Raw genomic sequence first — 12,587 nt, forward strand, 5'->3', positions numbered from 1 at the left:
ATTATGAAAATTATACAAATAGCCAGAAAGTTTTTTAATTAACCGCTGCCAAGCTAAACTGACCCAAACTAAAATAGCCGAAACTATTGCTATCTCTTTCTGTTGTTTTGTGTGTCGTCGCTTGTAAATTGCATGTGCATATTTCAATTTAGCAAATACAACTGACAGTTTGCCAAATGCATTTCAAAAATTATGAAGCGCGAGGCTAACGCATAAAAATAAACACTGGGCGGCACGCATTTGTAAATTCGCATAATTAAATTGCCCAAAAAGTGGAGCGCGCTGCATTCGCTTGCGTCAGCTAACTTGCCACACATAGATTCATTCACTCAGTTATTCATTCATATGCCATGGCAGTTGCAAGTCAAGTCAAGTAGTCAAGACATCGCTCGCTTTACAGCCTGGCACTTCTATAAATAATTGCAAGCGAATTTGTCAGGCGTGTCAGGGCGTAGACGAGCGAGCGAGCGAGCGAACGAGGCGAAGCTGCAAGCAGCTCTAGAAGATGCGCCTTTGCTTCTTTGGTGCGACAAATTTGCGATGCTGCTGCTGCTGCTGCTGCTGCTGCTGCTGCTGTGGCATGCAAAGTGCGGCAACTTGAGTGCAAATGTCGCGCCATTATGCTAGATGAGTGTACAAGCGTCTCGTCTATATAGATAGCTCTTTAAAGCAAGTGAGCAAATGGGAGTCGAGCGAGCGAGCGATAGAGAGTGACGTGGTGGCAATTAACTTGGAATTTTCCTCTATTCGAAAGTGTTTAATTTGAGTGTCAGCAATTGTGCGAGTGTGTGTGCATGTGTGTGTGTGTGCTCGTGTGTGTGACAGGTAGAGATATGTGCACTTGATGTGACTTTAAAGGCTGCTGATATAAATTAATGATTATAACTCAATGTAAACAAATTGAAGCAGCAGAAAATTAAATTATTTTAAAAGCAGAACAAAGACAACAATAAAAATTGCAGCTATAGTGACATACAGATTTATAACATAGCAAATATAAAACTTAACTGCAAAAATTCTACTGAATAAAGCAAAATTTGCAAGTCAGCCCATTAGCCCAGACACAACTACAGCTTAACGATATGATTAAACCCAATTATCTGTAGCTAAGTAATATAACGTAAATTGAATTACTTCATCTTAGTTAAAGTTAATTCAATACAACACAATAAAGTAGCAAATAAAAATTGTATTGCAATAAATACAACAAATTTTTTTTTTTGTATATATATAATTTATAACTAAAGCAGACAATTTAATTCTGGAACCTAGCTTGTTTTTCTACTTTATTTATTTTTTAATAAGTTAAACTAACAGTTCTATAGCTAGAGCATCTTATACTATGTAGTTTGTCAGCTAATTGGGAAATTTCTTGCTATTGATTTCATTTTATTCTTCGCTTTAAACTGCTGCCAACAACTTTTAAGTGCAAGTGTGAATTTCAATTTATTGCCAATATCTTGTATGTTTAAATTTAATTTGAACTCAAGCACTTAATGCTTTTATTTTGTACTTTATTTTGTATTTAATTTCTGGTTAAAAATATACTTTAATTAAAAGTTTTAGCAGCGTAATTTATATATTAAAAATGTTTAGTCTATAAATTGTTATTCTTAATTTACAAGTTAGTAGTTGTCTTGTTCATAGTTCATAAATGCTTATGACTATTTTAGATGCAAATATATTATTAATTTATAATCTATAAATGTACAATTTGTGAATTGCTTATTAAAACCCTTAGCTAGTGTCGCATATTTGAATTATTTAATTCCAAAGTTTGCAGCTCTTGACTGCGCTGTTAGCAATGCCATTCAAGTCTGATCAAAATCAGTTGCGTGCATAGTTCTAATTTAGTTAAGCTAGTTACTCATAAGGCAGGCAACTTTTAGACACACACACACACACATGCATGAAAAACAGTGCTAAACAAAAAGTGTGCATCAGAGTTTTGGAGTTAAGACGCAGCTGTCGCAGATTTTGACATGTGGCAGCAGTTTGAGGGGCGTGGCAGATCAAAACACTTTTAGGTTTACCTGTGGCGTTTTTTCGGCAACCGGCAACGGCAGGCAGCAGGTAAAAGTAAAAACTCCTCCAACTCGGAGTTAAGTTAAAAAGTTGAAAAGCGGTAAACAAGCAGAAAATGTCGCGACTGTCAAAACTCTTTGCGAGGGCACAACAACAGCAGCGATACAGAGCGATAGTAGTTGGGATATATATTTCACTTTTCGCAGTGCTTAGAGCCTTTTTCACCTGCCTGCCTCAGTTGAGTGTTTGTCTGTCTGTCTGTCAAGTTTAGTTTTGGCAGGCGGGCAGGCAAAAGTGTTGCTGCCAATTTATTGCTGCAGTTAATTTGCATGAAATATAAATAAATGGCAAACAACTTGAGGCAGCAACTTAAAGCGAGCCCCCCAAACTAATAGCTGAACTGCTTTAAGCGTTGGCCCCCAAATTTGAATTAAATTAGAAATTCTCACAGACGCCGCCGCCGCCTTGGTTACGCTCTCTATGCCTTGGCATGTAATTTAAAACTATTTCACTTGCTGCGTATGTGTGTGTGTGTGAGTGTTAGATAAAAAAAGGGGCATCTCTGCAGCCAACTTAAACTTGTTAAGCTTCAGGGAATTTTAGCTTTTCGCACAACAGTAAAAAGTGCAAAAAAAAATGTTGAAAAAAAAGAAGAATTTTAGAATATTTAAACTCAACTTGATATGCGCCTGGGAGCTTACTGCGTCTTCTAACTGTCTGTATGAGTGTACCTACGTCTATGTGTGTGTGTGTGTGTGTGTAGTGCTATGTGATTTATAGTGAGCTGGGATTAAGCTGTCTTTGTGCGCTGCAAGAATGTTGTAGAAAATTTTTAGTATAATGCGCAAGCAGCGAATGCCGCTTGGCCTAACAGAAACTCAAAATTCCCTGAGGCGGAAGTCACAGACATTGGGGATTGGCATATGCACACACACACACACACACACACACACTCTCTCTGTCTCTTTCATTGTGTGTGTGTGTGTGTGTGTGTGTGTGAGAAACGCATAATGCATATGGCACTTACTGCTCTACGGCAAATTGAAGACATTTGCATTTAAGCTCTCTGTCTCTCTATAAAAGTGAGCGCACATTGTCTTGACAATTTAGTTCAGTTCAACGCTCTGCTAAGCTTATTAGCTTGCATAAATAAATCAATAATAATAATAACGTTTGAGTAAAAAGAAATGGCGTCGCATAACGCTAAAAATACAAATAGCAATGTTATATACTGATTTTTAGTTCTAGCTCAAAGGTGGACGCAGCTCGCCATTGTTAATAGGATTAGGAAGCACAACAACAACAATATATATATACATATATATATATATATATATTGGCAAAGCAAAGCTAACGGCATTAGCTACAGCAGCTGAACAACAAAAAGAAAAAAATATACACGACAACAATTAAAGCTAAAGCAAACGAAACACAACAAAGAAAGCTAGAAAACATACAGAAAATCAGTAATAGTAAAGACAGCAAATGCGAAAGAGACAGCTATATGCGCTTAGAGCGAGCTGGCTAGAGCTAAAGCAAACAAAAGTAAATTAGATTGTGTGGCCCATTAAGGCATTAAGATTTCATTGCTTTTGTTGTTGTTCCATCGTTGTGTCTAAGGCTTTGCCCGCTCCCCCATCTGTGTGTGTGTGAGCTGCGGGGTTGAGGGTTCGCCGTTAGGGGCAGCAAGAGTCAGTCAGCCAGCCAGCCAGCCATATGGGACAGAAGCTTTATGGTTGCAGGTGCAGCAGTTGAAAAAAATCAAAACTGCAAATAAATAGAATTTTTGTTTAAGTAAAAAAACATGAATAGCATTTAAATTCTATGTATAAAATATTTATTACTACTCTAATGAGCCTAAAAATTACTAAATATATTTTTTTTATTTATAAAAATATAAAATATATGAACAAACTGTACAAAAAAAATGTGTAATATCATCAACAATTTTTTATTACTCTAATGACAAAAATAATTTATTGTATTATTTATTTTCAAACTCAAAATAATATTTAAAAGTTTTAGCATTGTATTTTATAATTTCTTATTCAATTAAAAAAAACTTTCCACGTTTTTTTTTAACTTCAGAGCATATTTTATTATAACTTATGTGCAATGCTGTGATTAAATATTTTAATCTAAGCTTGTTGATGCAAAAAAAAAAGCAACTTTAATTTTTTAGCTTCTATGCGCAAATTTCGCTCAGTGTGTCTATAGTTACCCTCAAAGCACTCACATTCAGCACTTAAAGCGTCGCCGTAGCCATCGCCAGGCACTTTAAGGGTTTCACTTAAGACCCCCCCAAACACCCAAGTAAGCAGTGAGAGGGGTGTGGGTGGGGTTTAGGGGGGTATAGTAGGCATGCGTATAGTAGACACATGCGAGTAACGAATGAACACACGCTTCATTTTCATTTTGAACACTTGAGCATTTTGTTGACTTGTTAGGGAGCGCCGACGACGACCACAACAACGTAACGCTAACGCAAACGCTAACGTAACGTAACATAACGCAAGGCTAAGGAAACGAGCCATCACATCACATCTCATCGCATCGCATCTGAGAGATCTCATCATCATCTTGTTGCTCAAGTCGTCGGCGGGTACGTGACTTTTTGCGGTTTGCTTGGATTTGGGCTGCTAAAAGTGCTAAAAATTACCCCAAGCTCTGTCTCTCTCACTCTCACTCTCACGCGCTGAACACAAAAGCCACCTAACGCATTTTGCTATTTGTCTGTTTATTTGTGCTCGCTCGCGTTTAATGGCCTTGAAGTGGCAACGAGCGAGCGAGCGAGCGTCCCAACTGCCAACTGTATCCAAACGATTGTTGTTCCTATGGCCAGCTAAATTTAATGGCCCCACCTCCACTCCCCCATTGAGCGGTGTCTGTTGATGTTGCTATTTGTTTGCCGACTTTTAGGCACTGACATTGTTGGACATTTGACTTAATTTAAAGTGTGGCGTACGTCTGCTCAAGTGTAATCGTCTGTGTGTCTAAGTGCGCGTCCTTCAGGGTTGAGGCACCAAAACCAACAATAACAATATTAACAGTTCTTATGTAAACTATTTACCAAACGTGTCAGCACTACTCCAACCCCTAAATAGTTTGCTCTTTATGCATATAACAATTAACGACTAAAGCTCTATTAATTCACTGCGTTATTTTGCGTTATTTGATTGCTTAGCAGCTTAGCTGTTAGACAAGATTAAATACGCTGAGTTTGCTATGAGTTCAACTGAGTTATTATGGTTTTTAACATGTTGGGGTTGTTGCTTGGGTCGACAAAACTGTAAATATTTACAACAGTGTGCAGTTTGATATTAAAAAGTTAAGCTGCTGCGACATTTCCTAAATAAAAATATAAAAAAATTAATTTAAACTAAAATGAGACATAAAATTACTTTAAATTTAATTATTTGTAAAGAGTTTTTAATGCGCTCAACAATCGCCGTTAAGTTAATCGAAGCCAAGTGTCAGTTTAACTGAGTTATTTAGATTTTTATTATGTTAGGAGTTGTTGCTGATGCAATTTCTTAAATAAAATATTAATATTAAATTAATTTATTTAAACGTAAACGATAATATTACTTTATAATTTAAATATTAAAGAGTTGATTATGAACCCAATTTTCTAATTTATGTGTCAGTTCAGCTGAGTTATAAACGCCTAAAGCTTATGCTCCTTCAAGCTTAACTAAGCCTCTAACTAATAAATAAACTTTTGCTTATTTCTTTACAGGTAAGCTACCATATCTACACATTGGCTATAGCTATATAGAATGCAGGCAGCTGTAAGTAATTTAATCAGCATTTAAGATGCTGGCAGCAGAAAATTTCAATTATATTGAAATTCTCACACCTCGAGAGAGAAATATTTTGAACATTGTCAGCAGCAGCAGCAGCCTGAGCCAGAGCCAGAGCAAACATTAAATTTTGTTTACAAACCGGAATTTCACATTATATAACACATAAAAATTCCAAGAAACAAATCATCTTAGACTGCCCACAAGTTTTTCCCCAGCATACAAAGCATATTTATGCTGATCATCATTAAGTAAAGCACCCCAAGCAAGAAAATCAAACTCAGCGAACAAGAAAATTAATTTATGTATGCGTATATGGCAAAGGGTTTCACCCCAAACGGGGTGGGGTGGGGTGGAGAGGAGAAAAACTAAGCACAGAAGAAGGTTGAGACGTCTGGTCATCAAATCATTAATATGCTGAGCTATGCATGTGACAAAAGGACTAAAGGACAATGCATTATAATGTGCTTATAAATACATATACAACTATTTATAGCTGTGTGCCTGTGTGTGTGTGTGAGCAACTTTTTTGAGTTGAAATCTCAAGGGTTGCGCATTGTCTTTTTCCCAGGGCAACATCATTAGAAAAACTACCAAAATTACTTGTTTAGAATTTTTGGGTTTTTTTCTGTCGATAACAAGTTCAGCTTTATTTTGAAGGTCAGACTGCCAGATATTCACACGTTTCACAATTAGCAGCTGGCGTTGAGCGACGGTCAGTCCAAAGGGCCAAGAGTTATTAGAATTCCAAATCGAAACTATTCGAAAAGCGGACAGCAACTCATGTGTTTGCATAAATTGACCCAAACGGGCAACCCCCAAAGAAACCCTTGGACCCGGGCTAAAGTTCAAATCATTCCGCAATGGGACACGCGCCAGTTTGCGACTTGCCCTGCCCCTGATCCTTGTTGATTTCTATCTCAAATAGTTGTTTATGCTATGCTAAAGCCCGAACCTCTATTTTATTGCTGTCGGATTTGTTGTGTGGACTTTTTATTGAGATGAATTACATAAATGGGTATTGCAGTTGCACAAACAGAGACAGAGAAAGTCGTACAGTGTTATATGTATTAATGATTTGGGCTTTAGCTTTAGTACATCAATGTGGCTTAAGTGGGTGAGCCCAGAGCTCAGCAGGCAGCAAAATCAATAGAGAGAGAGAGCGAACGAAAAATTTTAATGTGTGCGTTGCTGCCAACGTTCATAAATTTTTATTATGTAATACGAGTTGTTTTTGGGACGTTTCTATGCTATCTAGCTATAGAACTTGCCCTTTCGAGTTCGACTTCGAGTTCGAGGGTGGTGCACACAATGTCGCTAAATAAAACAATAAAAGCGAATGGTAAACTGTTGAGCAAAGCGAGGGTGGCATATTAATAAATAAAATAAAAATGTTGTACTGCAGACTCAATCAATGAATGTGTGTATCTTAAAGATAAACTTTAAGTTTCGATGCCGCATTGATTTCATGTTCATATTCATATTCATAACCTATCATTGACAACAAGTCACGGCCTGCACTCATTATTAATTGATTAAGCCGCAGTAATACGCAATATTTTGACAGCAAACACGCGCTCGACTGCTCATCAGAGTGACACCGTCCCATTTGCAGATAAAGGCGCAATAAATTTACATAAATTACCCGCATGAATGCCAAGAATGCCAGCAAAGGAGCCGCCTGCCGCCAGCCGCCTGGCAAATAAAAGTGTCCCAAATGCGCAAGCAATTCAATGAGCCTCAAGTCTCGAGTCTGAAGTCGAGTGAAAGGCAAAACCTGAAATATGCGGCACGTTCCACACGTAACTCGAGTAATGTTTGAGAGAACGAACTGTCCCGTAAGCAGACGCCTTTTGGCAATTAGCATGCAAAGAAGCCACCACCAGAACAACAACAACGAAAACAACTTATTTCTTTTTTGTTATAAATAATAAGACAACGCGTTGTGCACACGCACATAAATCTTGGGCACACTTCGATCCCATATCCCATAACTGAATGAGAACCCTGCTCACTTTTTTTCTGCTTTTTGAATTTGCGTACAATGGGCGCTGATCTGGTGAAAGGTTAAGGTGTCGTTGTCTTCTGTTGTTCTCTTATAATATTTGTTGCTTCATTTTTTTTCGAAATTTGTATAGCCTGGCAGCAAATTTGCTTAACATTCTCTTGGCTACACTTTGCTCTTATTTTTATTTAACTTTAGAGTGTCACAACCCTTAATTTGACTGACACTTGTTGTAGTCGGTGGGTGGGTGGTTGGGTGAGATTGTCACTGCCTTGCGCTGGAATTTGCTTGCTTTTATTATTATTATTTTATTTGCTGTCGCCTCGGCCCTTTGCTCTGCACTCTTCGCTCTTTGGCTCTTCTGTGTAAATGTTTTTGTTCCATTGCCTGTCAAATTGCTGTCAACAGCTCTCGACAATGGCAATGTGCGCACAAGTTTAATATTGTAAGCTCTTCTGCATATTTTTCTTCGCTAGCTCTAGTTTTAAACATTTAATTAAACTTGAGGCTGCTGCTGTGAGTTTTGCAATTGGTAGTCTGATTGGCTTGCTAATTGGATCAATTTAACAGCATTGGGTCCTAAGCACTGTTAAACAGTCAGAGCTGCTGCTCTTTGACTCAATATATCACTCAAACAGCTTAAGCAACCCTTAATTGTTAGCTACCCTCGCTCTTAGTCACACTCGAGACTCTTTTTCCCACTGCTTTCTTAACTGCCAACTGGGAGCTGCCTTAGCCTTCTTCAATGCAAACTCGCTTGACTTTGATTTGTGCTTCAGCAGTCTCTGAGGCGCTAAGCTGACGTCATCAACACCAGCGACCAAGCGACCCCAGTGTGAGTGTGTAAATTGCATGAGTCACCCTGCCCGGAATCCGTTGCTAAACTCAACATTCAACCACTATCCGATTTCAGACCCTTTTCAGACCACCGCCCACGTAATTGCTTCCTGCAGATTTTCGGACATTGGGCAAGGGCGTCGTCGCTTTGCCCTCGTGCCCTGCATAATTAATCAGTCGACTCTCTGTATTTTAAACCACTTAAAATTGGCAAACGGAAGTCGTCGCTAGCCCTTCGGCAAACACCTGTCAAGTTTAGCTGCCAAATGCTGCAAAAGCAAAAGCAAAGGAAAAAAAAAGTGAATTATAAACATTTACTTGTGCCTAGTACTTATTATTAGCAGCGCCCTCTGGCGACAATAAAACCCAAACACCCGCTGTGCCCAATGCCAATCAAACTTTGTGTGTTTGTGTGTGTGTGAGGCGTTCGATTCTGTCTATGACACATTAAGGACATAGCCAGGACCTTAGCCAACCTCCCAGCTGACCATCTGGTGGCTTGAGTGGGGTCAATCGATATGATATTGCTATTCCACATATATTTATTGGCATTAGCTCTCGGCCCACTGCACATTGTGCTGCTTTGGGCCTGTCAATATATTTTTTGGTCGCTCAGAGCTTACAAAGCAATGACAATAATAGCTTGAGTAGCTCATGACAAATTCATTTCATTGTGCACCTGACTGGGCTAAGCTAGAAAAGCGAACCGCACAACATTCATTTTTTGGTGGGCCTGACAGTTGTGACAAATCTTTAAGCCATTACAATATTAAAAGCTTATGCAGCAAATGCAAAATATTGAAGACTTTTCTGCGAATTTAAGTTTGGGAACAACAAATTGTCTGCACTTGGCGCCAGCAGCAGCGGCATGTGAATTCAATTAAGTGGAAATAGTTGGGCTAATAAATTGATTCCCAACACTCGCCGTTTGTCATTTGTGGCCAGCTGTTGGCCTGAACTTAGAATTAGGTAAACCAAGAATTACGACTTTGTTGGCTGTTTTTAATCAAGTTCCGTGTGTTTGTTCATCATTATCATTAACATAACTTAGTGCGGTCTCTGGTTGGGACCTTTGAACTTTGTGGGCAATTTTTAAGCGCCAAAAACTCGGACCCGGCCACAGCTGTTGCTGCAAATCGAACAAAAGTGCTGTCAGCATCAGATTTCGTCTTTATAAAATATAAAGCTCTAAACTACCCTTCCAGCAGCTGCTTCTTCTTCTTCTTCGTTCGGTCGGTCTAATTAGCCAATGAGAAGTAGCCTAAGCAGCAAAGTCTCATTACAAATAAATATCTTTGTGAACCTTTTCTTTGGCTATTTTATGCAGCGCTCAGCGCAAATTATGCAGATTAAGGGGTCAGTCGCTCAGTCGCTCAGTGGCTCAGTGGTCTTTGAGCTACACACACACACACACACACACAGCTACACAGCTGGCGGCCGTTACCGAACGAAACTCTCAATAGCACCTGGTTGGGTAGTTTGCCAGCCAAGCACACTTGGGTCTATTTACTCTCAATGCAAAATACAAACAACAGCAAGACGTATAAATATATGAAATTTACATAAAATTCAAATTTCATCTACACACAGGCATATGTAATTTAATTGTCTGTGTGTGTGTGTGTGTGTTTGGTAGATTTTATTGCCTAGCATTAGGCGCCAGCTAAACTCAGCGCCGCGCGAATATTTTGCATTTTTTGCTGCCATTTCTGGGTCACATGTGTTAAACACAAATGTTGAACTTTTGTGCCCTAATGCTTGCTTAACTCAAAACCAAAACTTTTGCAGTCAAAACTATGCCACACACACACACACTCATGGAAACGCTCACACACACGCGCAAACGTTTGCAATTTGCCAACTGTGTGGCCGTCGCTGTTTGTTTAGTCACAGTTATAATTTTTTTGCTGGCACGCTTTCAATGCCAAAATATGCGCGTTAATTTGTCTGCCTTTCACTTTCTCTCTCGCTCTCTCTCTCCCACTTTGGCTTAGTCGACTTTTAGGCTTATCAGCTGCATGCAAAATGTTGCAGGCGTCGCTTTGTTTTTACGTTTCAACGTTGTTCTCAGCATTTTAATTGAGTTTTCTTCTGCTTTGGCACACAAACTTTTCTCTTTATGTGTTTTTGTGTTTATCGGGAGCTTAGCATTGCCAAAATATAAAAGTTATAAAATACGAAAACACTGATAAGCATTTATGAGAATTTTTAAAGAGATAAGCAAAGCAGCTCGACTGTTATTTTATATAAAAGTGAGCTAAGCGCTTAATGCTGTAATTAATATTTAAATTGCATTTAATAATTCATTTGCAGACAAACCTTACGAAACTTAAAGATCGCTTTGTAATATTTATTGCAGAGTCTATTAGACTAAATGGAAGCTTTAAGGTTTAATTTGAAGACAGTCATACCAATATAACATGTTTTTATTTAATAAATAAAGTAAAATTCATTGAATTAAACTAAGAGACCATTTTGTGATATTTATTGCAGGTTAAGCTATTTTTTAAAAATTCTTTATATATTTTAGTTGAGTTTCTGTAGCTTTCATAAAATATATAAAATAATAGTGAATACTTTTGACGCTCACTGTGTAGCTAAACTGACTGTAATTCATATAGGAGTGAGCTAAGCTGTTAATACTGAAATTAATATTTCTATTGAAGAAGAATATATATATAAATTAAATGAATAGAAATTTAAAACTCTGTTGTAATATTCTTTGTCTGAAACTTAAATAACTTCTTTCAATGTATTTCAGTTGAACTTCTGCTTTGCTTTCAAAAAATTTATTTTTTCTATAAAATAAAAGTGCACACTTTTGATGCTCACTGTGTAGATAAACTGACGCTTCAGTTAGTATTGTTTCAATGCAAACTAACCAAGCTGCGTTTACTCACGCTTGGCTCCAGCTCTTACTCTCTTTCATATCTGCATGCAATATGTCAACTGTGGAATAACAACACATTCTCTGAATGCATTCGCGCTGTCACACCAACAATATCAACAACAACAACAGCAGCAGCAACAACAAATGCAAAAATTCAGCAAAAATTTCTACGCAGCAAAGAAAAAAATAGAGAAGCCAATTTCAAAATTGTGCGCTAGGCATTTTGACATATCTGTTTTGCTCGCTATTGTTGTAGTTGTTGTTGTTGTTTTTGTTGCTGTGAGTGCTTTCTTTTGTTTTCGCCAAAATGCGTCAATGTCAGCGACATGCGACGCTCGCACTCGCGTCAAAAACAAAAAATAAAATTGCAGTTTTTTTTTTTGTTTTTTTTTATAGTTTGATTGTTGTTGATAAATATGACAATAAAATGGACACATATCGACCAACAAGAACAACAGCAAATTGACAACATCATTGCCAGCATCAAATAAAGAAAAGCAACTTTTTTGTTTTTTATTAGAGTTGCCACACACACACACACACGGCGCAGCGTTAAACGTGTGAAAAGGCTGCCAAGTTTTTTTTAGCCCAAGTACAGTTGCAGCCAAAAAAAAAACGCACAATAATACTTTTGCGCTCGCTATGTGGCGCCATCTGTCGTTTCACTCTACGTACGTACGTATGTGTGTGTGTGTGTGTGTGTGTGTGTGTGTGTTTCACGCACGTGATAAGCATATGAAATTTGATGGCAACTCTATTTGTAACTTTCACTCTGTGTGTGCGCACCACTCACCACACCACACCACACCACACCAGCAACTATTTAGCCCGCACCACACACTCATACAGTGTCTGCCACTTTTGTGTGCTCACTGACTTGGAAAATACTTTTTGTGATAACATTTTATGGCTTGACAAGCAGCAGGGCCAAAGTATGCAAGTGCCAAGAAGAACAAAAAATAGAATGTATAAAGTAAAAAGCTTTGGTTAGTGCAAGTTCTTCAACTACACTAGTTGACAAATTATT

At 38.1% G+C, this 12,587-nt stretch overlaps 1 protein-coding gene across 1 annotated transcript in view; it reads left to right on the forward strand.

Moving 5' to 3' along the window:
- The window catches only part of LOC108596015 (mastermind-like domain-containing protein 1), a 116,705-nt gene that overhangs the window by 62,655 nt on the left and 41,463 nt on the right, over positions 1-12,587 (forward strand).

Source organism: Drosophila busckii, chromosome 2R (assembly GCF_011750605.1).
Source record: "Drosophila busckii strain San Diego stock center, stock number 13000-0081.31 chromosome 2R, ASM1175060v1, whole genome shotgun sequence".
Taxonomy (NCBI): Eukaryota; Metazoa; Arthropoda; class Insecta; order Diptera; family Drosophilidae; genus Drosophila; species Drosophila busckii.